The sequence below is a fragment of the Odontomachus brunneus genome, unplaced genomic scaffold (assembly GCF_010583005.1).
Source record: "Odontomachus brunneus isolate Ranch 3 - 2012 unplaced genomic scaffold, Obru_v1 Obru_scaffold_002, whole genome shotgun sequence".
Classification (NCBI taxonomy): Eukaryota; Metazoa; Arthropoda; class Insecta; order Hymenoptera; family Formicidae; genus Odontomachus; species Odontomachus brunneus.
In genome coordinates this window covers 1,059,943-1,069,923 of record NW_022639452.1, presented here as the reverse complement: position 1 = coordinate 1,069,923, position 9,981 = coordinate 1,059,943, and the positions used below count along the sequence as shown (strand labels likewise).

Sequence of the window (9,981 nt, the reverse complement as noted above, 5' to 3'; positions counted from 1 at the left end):
CTCTCTCTCTCTCTCTCTCTCTCTCTCTCTCTCTCTCTCTCTCTCTCTCTGTTTCCCTTCCTCTGTACTTGGTTTAAACTCCCGAAGTGTACAGCAGAGCTAAGGGCTCGAATTATCGCGAGTGTTACAATTGTTCCTCGTTACAATTGGCCACGAGCTTCCCTACCTGGAAGCACTTAATTTCCGCAAGTGAGATCTCTTGTCCGGAGGTCATTAGTCGTACTTGCATTAAGTCTTTGCCGGGTGTTTGTTAAGCCAACGACGATAAATAGCTGTTTGCACTCTATGAAGCCGAGACGCATCTTCGTGCCTGCCTCCCCCCCAAGTCGGAGGCGGATTTACTTTCAAAGTTATCGTGTGCTCGACTTGAGGACCGGCATTTAAAACAAGTGTTGACTTTGCGATCTCGAAAGAGTTTTCGTCTCTCATACTTTCATTAGTGGATTTCTCGTGTCGATACACGGTATATATCGGTGTGTTATCGTCTCGTTGGATAAAAGCACGGCTAAATCATTCAGCTGCGAGCGGAACACGCGAGAGAGGAAGCTTATCTCCTTCAAGATACTCTGAAGAGCCGCCAATGAACACGCTCGCAGATAGCCAGCTCTCTCTCTCTCTCTCTCTCTCTCTCTCTCTCTCTCTCTCTCTGTTCTGGTCCTCGTATCTTCCGACCGCATCCGCTCATCGGGATCAGCGTGTGGCCCTCCGCCGGATCTTTATTGCCCTCGTGTCTGATCCACAGATCGTGTAGATTAAACGCAGTCTTCGGAAATGTCTGCTTTAACCGCGCTTCACTGCCGACCTTTTTCGCCCGTCGGTTTATTTTAACGCTCTCTCTCTCTTTTCTTCCCACGGGCGCTTCGTTAATTTTTTAATCGCCTGACGACGAGCCACGTACACTCCGGAATATATCTTAACTAGATCGTTTGTCTCGTTGTTTTTTCGTTCACCGCCATCATCACCGCTACCACTACCACCAGCTCGACACACCGGAAACAGAACGGGGTTAATTTTGTCGACACGGCAAAAAGCATTCATGTATTTTATATGTCGGGTTATATACGATACTCTTTCTACAATTTCACGGTAATTCAATCGTTCCTCGGTCGGAATATCGGTTGGCGATACGTGATTCGTTGACGTTGAAATCCGCACGATTTACCGTTCCACCAAGGGTGCCGATGATCCCGCCGATTCTCATATTTATCACGGGTGTATGAGGACATCTGATACGGATCAAGGAAATCCACGGGATCGCCCTGAAAACCGTAAAGCGGATTTTAACCCTTCCGTCCCCCGTCCTCCCCTCCCCCTTCCCTCGCCCTTCTGCTTTCGGTGGGGCTTAAGCTCGTAAAGAGCGAGATAGTGAAATTTTCCCAGCTATATCTCTTACTTTTTGCCTACGACACATTTTCGGCGGCTTATCCTCGCTCCCGTCGCGCCGCTCGAATACGGCGGGGCTGCGAGGCGAAACGCCACACAGGCCAGTTTCGTGGATGTCGCAACGAGACGATGGACTCCGCGCGGAACAATCGCAGTTAAATTAAAGGGAACGATATCCGTGAACCGTAATCGGTCGTTCTCGCGGGGAGAAAGCGAACGAGTCGAATCGAGTCGAGTCTCGAAGTCTAGCCAATCTCGCCCGCCTTAGACGGGGCGCAATCGTTCGAATGCAGCGGATGGCGGTTCTCGCATGGCGATCCCGAATGGGATTCAAAGGGAATCGAAAATCGCGCGATACGAGCGCGGTAACGATGCCGCGCCGGATTACCTGACACACGTAGGTTAGTCATTACCCGGCGCGTCCCGGTGATTTCCCGAAATTCTTCGGGAAATGTCCCCACCCGCGTGATACGATTTTCAATACAAATCAACCTCCGGTTTCTCTCGTTTTTTTTTTCCGCCGGAGATTCCATCTTTGTCACGGAGAGACTCGAATGACCAAGCGCAAGTTCCTGAGTTGAAATTTTAGCCCAATTTTAGTCTCTGCAGCGAGAAAAATTCACAGCTTGCACACATGCGAAAGGTTAAAATCTGTAGTGTGCGAGACTCCTGTATTTGGAGAGGAAGATTTGGCAATAGTGATGAGCCACTTTCGCACATATGCAAGCTCTCCCGGGAGTATTCCATAGAGTCCGTGAATCCATGAACCGACGATACAACCTCTGTTTGCAAGTAAATGGCCGCCACTTGGAACAACTATCGTAATACTTATATCCTTTATAACCATCCGAAGTTTGTTTAATTTTGGAACACTCTGTATCTTTGATACTTCATGAAAACTGAAGAGTCCTTCTTAGCGCCTCTAAATGACCAGTGTTTAACTCTAGCCTACGATCGATTAATATAAAAAAAATGGTGTAGCGAATACTGTTCTCCCTTCTATGCCGCATTACCTAACATTTATAACGATACATTTTTTATTTGAATGGTATCACTGTTTATCACGAAGTCACGCTGAAATAATGGTCATCTATTATTACTTCTACCACAAGGTTGCGTGTGCAAAATGTTGCGATACTCGATATTAAATTTTTCATGAATAAACAAATCGCGTGAAACTTTAACTACGAATGTGTTTCGCTGCGTTATGTTCAATTGCCGTATAATTCCAAGCATTTCAAGTGAACAAACTCCTTAGACAATCCGCGTAGACGTAATCTCGCAACCTGCTCGAAAGTATCATGGTAGACGTTGGATGGAGCACGCAGGTCGAAAGTAGGATTAAAATTTCGACTCGGGTTGTCGCGCGGAGCGCGCAGTGCTTAGAGCGCAGCGCCGTCGCCTATTGTGGAGGAGGAGGAGAAGGAGAGAGAGAGAGAGAGAGAGAGGGGGGGGGGAATGCCTCAGCAACGACGCGTCCCACAACAGTTTGCGAAAATTACTGCTGTCATTTGCCGCCGGCTTTGTTCTTAGCCGCTGTGCGCCGGTGCGCGTCTCTGCAGGGACGTGTGTCCGTGTGGGTGCACCAGCGCGCATGCGCGCGCGCGCGCGATGCGCCAACGCCGTATGATGGATGACGCGAACCCGGGGGCGCAAGAATAATGGCAGCTTCTCGGGCTGCCCGAAGCACTTCTGAATACGACGGAAAACTTTATTACGTAGCGCGTACGCGGCGCGACACGAATCCCCGCGGAACTAACGACGGCGAGTGCACGCGATTTAACCTCAAAATTAGCGCGCCGGCCGCCGCAGCGCGGGGTGAATGTGCAATTTACGTTCTTCCGTCGCTGCGTTTAATGACAGTTGGGTAATGACCGATCGCAAAAAATCCGATGGGCATTAAGAGGCGGGAGGAGGACGTGATTGTTTAATAAGTTATTGCCGTGGGGCGATACGTGTGTGTGTGTGTGTGTGACGTGTGTCAGCTGTGTGTCAGCGAGCCGCGCTGTCGTTACGTGCGTTATTCGCGCGGAACGCGCGGCGTTATTTTTCCGTGATGTATCGGGAACAACAGGTGATGGAGCAGGCGGGCGTCCAATTTAGCCGACTATAATCGCGGTTCGGTCGAGGAGAGTACAAAGGAACAAATGAGTTTCGTTATTATATACAGTTAGTGTATTCGTTACGTCTGCTGGGTAGAGCGCGAGCGCGCGTGCACGCTTTCAAAATGTGTAATCTTAATGTGCCGTTATCCGGTTTTAAATGAATATTAAACGGTGGCGCCTGGTCGAAAATGAAATAATGAAATTTGTTCGCTCGATTTAGCGTACATAATGCCGACGCGATAAGCAAGGCTGCGGCTGCGGGACGGTGTTATGAAACTGATGAATCGATTCCGCGATGAAGCGCGAGCAAAACGTTGATTGACAGTCACGCCGGCAAGCAAAAAGAAGAAAGAAAGAGAGAGAGAGAGAGAGAGAGAAAGTGAACGAAACGAAAAGCGTCTTCTCGTCGTATTTCCTAGAGCCGCGTAATACCGCGGAAGCGCTTGAAATTAATTCCGAAAAAAAGAGAGAAAGGTCCGTCCTCTCTCTTTCTCTCTCGACGTTCTCCTCGTTGTCGTCCTGAAGTTTCTTCCCAAGTTTCGCGTCGCATTTCACGTCTCGTGCTCGTGTGTTTGCCGCCGTGACACGCGGACCACCGCGGGCCATATTCAGCGTGCGGCATAAATGGTGCAGCTGCACTCGATAATAACGTAACAAAAGTTCTACACGGCCGCGGATGCGCAGGACTTGCGCGGGGGTCACGGTGCGTTGCACTCACACGCACCGTACGCCTCTGCCGCCCCTGGTTGCTATTGCGAGCGAGTATATGCTCGAAGCAATTTCCTATCTGCCTTCCTGCCCTCGTCTCCTCCCTCGTCCCCCTTGCACTCCTACCGCGCCATTTCTCCCGACAGTTCCGTTCTGTGTGTGTGTATATATATATATATATATATATATATATATGTGTGTGTGTGTGTGTGTGTGTGTACATATACGTATATATGTGTATGTGTGTATATGGTCACCGATATTCTCCGCGCGTTCGTACTGATCGGTCGTGTGTTTCGATTTAATTGCTTTTCATGGGGGATATTATTATCGCCGTGACGAAAAAGAAACGGGGAGGAAAAAGTATCGCACACATGAAAATCCTTAGCGCGCGGCGACCAACTTTCCCGTAGTCTCATTTCGCGACGGAGAGCCGAGAGAGAAGAGGAGGGGTCGCGCGAGATATCGCGAGACGTCGCGCCGAGGCGCGAAATGTCAAGCTCCCGGCGAAATGTGCACGCGCGCGCGCGCGCGCAAGTCGGAATATGGGAAATTAAAATACGAGAGTGAGCGCCGGGCGCAAATTGCGTTAGCGATTCGTCCGTTCGCGAACGAACGCGGGACGGTGAAGGGAGGAGAAGATACAGTTGGGTTTGGCGAGCCGCGCCGAGAACCGCGAATATAGCGCGAAAGAGGGAAAGCGTGTCAACCCGCCACGGGGGAACATTTTATCGATTTATCCATTATCCGTTGAGTGATCTAACACGACGTCCGTCCATTCGTTAGCGCGGCACAACCTTCGCGATTAATTCCGATATCTCGCCTGACAAAACCAGCTTCAATTAAAAGCTGTCGCCCGGCGTACCAGTCGTACCTCGCGCGAGCGCTCGCCTGAAAATTCTGTTACACACACACATACATTTATACGCACGCACGCACGCAGACTGACACACGCTCGTTACGTTCGCGTCCGGCGACGACTGACTGCGCGGCGCGTTTCCCGAGAGACTCCTCAATGAAGGAAAAGCGTTACAGGAAAAATTGATCGAAGATCGACTGGAAAAGGGGAGAAGAGAAGCGAGGAAATGTCTTCCAGGCGCGTTCACCTACTTTTCATACAATCGGCCGCGATTTCCCGAACTCCCCGGAACCACTTCGCGCGCGCGCACGAATAGTAAACACACGATTACATATCGCGCTTGTGATATAAAGTGACGCGTGTCACGAAATCTGAGCACACTCGTGCCGCTCGCAAAACTGAATCTTTCATCTGCCGCGTGCACGGGGCGCACCTGTGCACACGTTTATATCTGTGTGTATGTGTGCGTGTACGAAACATTTTTATTTCAACCTCGCGTGTCGTTGGCAGTCTCGCGCGCGAGAACACTCCCGCCCCCGCATTCACGCCAACGTCGGAATCAGATTATTAGCGATCGCGAGCCGGCCAGCGCCGCTGGGATCTATGCATCAAAACGCGAATTAGGAATTCACGGGACAGAAGCCCGAGGCGTGAAATCATTCAGCCGACCGTTGTTACGCCGCTATCAGGTGCGACGCGTATCTGAAAACAGGCGTGTTACATCGGTAATCGCGTACGACGCGCGCGGTACAGAGCACCCTTGCTCTCTTTCTCTCTCTCTCTCTCTCTCTCTCTCTCTCTCTCGCTTACAAGCCGAGGGACGGTCGATAAACTAGGCGAACAAAATTACCGAGTCCGCTGACGACTATTCAGCGACGTGCGTGTATGCGCCTGGAAACGAGACGACCTGTCGTTTGGCACGACCGCGCGAAAAACCTAATGTCCGGCTCTTTCGATCTGCCGTTCGATCCGATTCTCTTTCTCCCTCGCTCACCCATGGTGAGAAGAGCGGTATATATGAGAAGCTAATTCCTGAAAATTCCGACCGTTATCTCTCTTTCTTTTTCTTTGGAATGGTCTTCTTTTAAATATACGTGCGGCAAAATCGACTGGCTCCTTCAAAGACTTATTATATATTTACTTATTACAAGTCGAATCAAAGTGACATTTAACGTGACATACGAAATAATTCTGACAAGATTAAATAAGGTCGGAGTCCATCCTACCTGCGCTGTAGACTGATATTGCTGAGGCATTTACTATTTCTTCTCATTTTATCATTTTATATTAGTAATTCGTATCATTAGTTCTATCGTAGTTTTGAAAAACACAGTGTTAACAAACACAGTTAACGTGTACCATTATCCGTCATGTTGCGCTTGAGGGAATTTACATCCCAGAGCGCTTAATAAATACTGCTTTCTCTCTTTTTCTTTCTCTCTCTGCGTGCAGCTTGAAAATTATACTATACTGAGAAAGAAATGTTTGGTATTTGTAACCGTAATGTTTTTATTAAATTTTACTATAACATTAGTGATAATAACCTTGTATGCGTATCACTGTGTTACTATTTTACCACTTTACTACGAAAAATATGGTTGAGGCGAAAAATAACTGTAATTTCGGATCAACCATTCTTTTCTCTCAGTGAAGCACAGTTATAACCGCCGCGTGTCCGATACGCGTTTCTTCCCACACTGCGAGAAGAGTGAGCGAAAAAGGAAGCGAGAGGAAAAAAGAAGGGGGAAAGGGGAAAAATCGGAAGATTTCTACGAAAAATTGAAAGCCACTACAGTTTTTTACGCGCAAATATTTGCGTGTACTGTTTGCTTTTGGAAAAAAAGAAGCAAAGCGGTTCTCTCGCTCGTCCGTGGCCGAGTCGATATAAAAAAAAAAGAGAAGAAAAACTCGTCCGAAGAAACAGCGAGCCCTAAAGAGCGGGAAGTAACCACTTCTATGTTTAACGGTCCGGGAAAAGGCTAGTTCGGTTTCATGTGGGACGCTCTGTAGAACTCATCGTCCCGATACCCGACGTTCGCGGAATACCGCAATATTTCAGGTAAACGAACGCGTTAGACCACTCAAAGTGCAGCTTTGACAGCTTGGCTTTTTGACTCTCTCGATTTTTTGGCGAGCCGGTGAATTTTTTACCGTTTCGCCCGAGCGGCTGATCCCCCTGGCCTCTCTCCATGCGCCGACGAGTCACATCGCGTCGCTTTTGTGACACCTCACACGTAATTTTTGCAAAATTCCAACGGCGAACGGTGCTTTTTATGAGATTTATTCCATTCCGTTAAAGCGGCATCGAAACACGTACAGAGAGAGAGAGAGAGAGAGAAGGAGAGAGAGATACACGCACGCTGCCTGTTCGCACTGGAGCGTGTAGCACCAAGTACGCGTGCTACGTTACGAGCGGAACAGCGGGTCAAAGGTTAAGGGTGAAGCGACTGAGGCTCGCTCGCTCGCTCGCTCGCTCGTTCGCTTCTCGATACTGAAACGAAGGCGAGGCGAACGGCGATGCGGCCCGAAGTAGCGCGATAGGCTATACATATACGCTATTATACATCTGCCGCGCATGTATATCTCCGAATGTAAACAAGTCATATCTTTATTACGCGGAGACGACGGCATCCCGCGCCGGTGGTTGGCCTACATCTCGGTGAACCCGGAGGAAACATCCGGGCGCGATAAGAACGTCAACACCGTAGCATAGCTGCGATTTTCCCGAGCAAACTTAGCCGTTCGGTGAAACTCTGGGAAAAAAATAAAAAGAGGAAGAAGGGACAAGAGAGAACATTGTATGCGCGTGCCTATCTTTCTGTGTGTGTGTGTGTGTGTGTGGACGCTCACACGCTCGCGTAAAAGTGCACGAGACGCGCACTGTCCGGCAATTCGACGAGTAAACCTGCGCGAAATCCTCGGAGGCTATGGGCCGTTATCAGCGTACGGGTAAACTCGCGCGGCCTCAACCGTTCGTTGCGAGCAATATCGGGGGCGGGAAAAAGAAAACGCCGGCATTGCGCGACGGTCGCCCGAGGGGGATGGTTGTACCGCGAGGGAGCGAAAAATCGCGAGTGACCGGAGTGGTTCGCTCGCAGAAGGCTGCTAGGAAGTTGGAGAGAGAGAGAGAGAAAGTAGTAGTAGTAGTAGTAGTAGTAGTAGTAGTAGTAGTAGTAGTAGTCGTAGATTCCTCGAGAATGTGTTCGCCCGACGGTTAGATGCGGCCAGAACTCGTTGCTACTTTTAGTAACGTCGCGCACACAACCGCGCACTCCGGCGCTCTATTCACTCTTCCTCATTAAGCAAATCTCAGGAGGAGAGAGAACGAACTCGGCCGGATAGAAGTTTCGGCGGCGATAAGCTCCGGAACACGCGGAAGCTACACCCGCTACTGCGCCGCTTCCCTTTACATCGAGTCGCTTAATCTTTCTTCGAAAGTCCTCGCTTCTCTGCACTTCCTCCGCGTCCTACCTCTTCCCTCTCTCATCCTTCCTCTTTCTCTCTCATATCTCTCTTTTGTTTCTTTTTTATTCTCTCTCTCTGTCTCTCGTTTGCTCTCCTCTTGTATTTCCGTGTGCTTTTAAACGTCGCGGCAAGCCATCGCCGTCTTAGCTGGGATCACGATATTACGTAGGCTCGCCGCGTGTGTTACGCTGTGGCTTATAAATAAAAATGAACGCCTTAGTATGCGTATAGTATAACGCCGTGGGATCAGCGGTGTTACCACCCACCGCATATACGCTTCTTATCGACTCGTCGTCGTCGTCGCCGCCACCGTCGCCGTCGAATTCGGAATTCCAAGTCGCGTCGGGTCTCCACCCGACCGAACGAACATGTCTTTTCTCTCTCTCTCTCTCCCCCCTCTTTCCCTCTCCCTTTCCTGTCGTCCGCAAGCGAACCGGGGGATAATCAAACGCAATGAAAGCACAATACGCTACACGTCCTCTCCTGCCCGGCTCCGCGCATTTCCCGCGTAACGACGGATTTGGGTCGTCGATTTTTCTTCCCGGTGACTTTTGATTTCGGCGAGCGCGCGCCGTGTGCTCGCGCCCATTACTTCGCACGTCACCCGCGGGAAATTCCGCCACGAGCTTTGCGGTGGGCGAACACCATTCGCGAACGTCCGATATCGATTTCAGTTTTGCGGAACGAAACGGAACAGAACGGAACGCCGCGGCACGGCGGCTTCAATCGCGGCGATTTCAATCGACTCGATTCGAACCACTGATTAAAACGATCGTAGGCGCGCCAGCACGCTAACCCGTATACATGTGTGTGTGTGTATATATATATATATATATATATATATACATATATATATATATATATATATACATATATATATATATGTATTCATACATACATATATATATGTGGATATATATATATATATACATACATATACATATATATATGTGGATTCGGATAGCTCGGCGAGCCAACTATCTCGTCAATGAGATAAAGCTCCAACAGATTAAAGGAAGAGCCGTCGTGCGAGTACGGTACTATCGGAACGAGATGGAGGAGAAGGTGGAGGAGGTCGGGACGAGAACAGCGGAGGGAGTAAGGAGAGGGAGAGATAATAGGGGGAAGGGGGATGATACAGGAATCCGACTCGCGAATGCGTTTATCTCGATCCGCCGAGGTCGCGTTACATGTTCGCCGCTGAGAAGCATTTCATCAACGTCATTCGCCCGCAGCCCTCCTCCTAACATCCTCCCCCTCCTCCTTCTCCCCTTGCCCTGCTCGCGCGACCGCCGCATCACTCTCCTCTTTCTCGCCATCCCCCTTTCGCCTTTTGTTCCACTCTTTCTTCTCCCTCTCACCCGTTATCTCGCTTTCACTCCTTCTCCTCCCTTTTCGTTCCCCTGTCTTCTCCCCGCTCACTCTCTCTCTCTCTCTCTCTCTCTCTCTCTCTCTCTCTCT

General features: G+C 49.7%; 1 protein-coding gene across 2 annotated transcripts in view; it reads left to right on the top strand.

Annotated features, from left to right (window-relative positions):
• LOC116842280 overlaps window positions 1-9,981 on the top strand; it is a 137,342-nt gene that overhangs the window by 89,196 nt on the left and 38,165 nt on the right. The window lies entirely within an intron of this gene.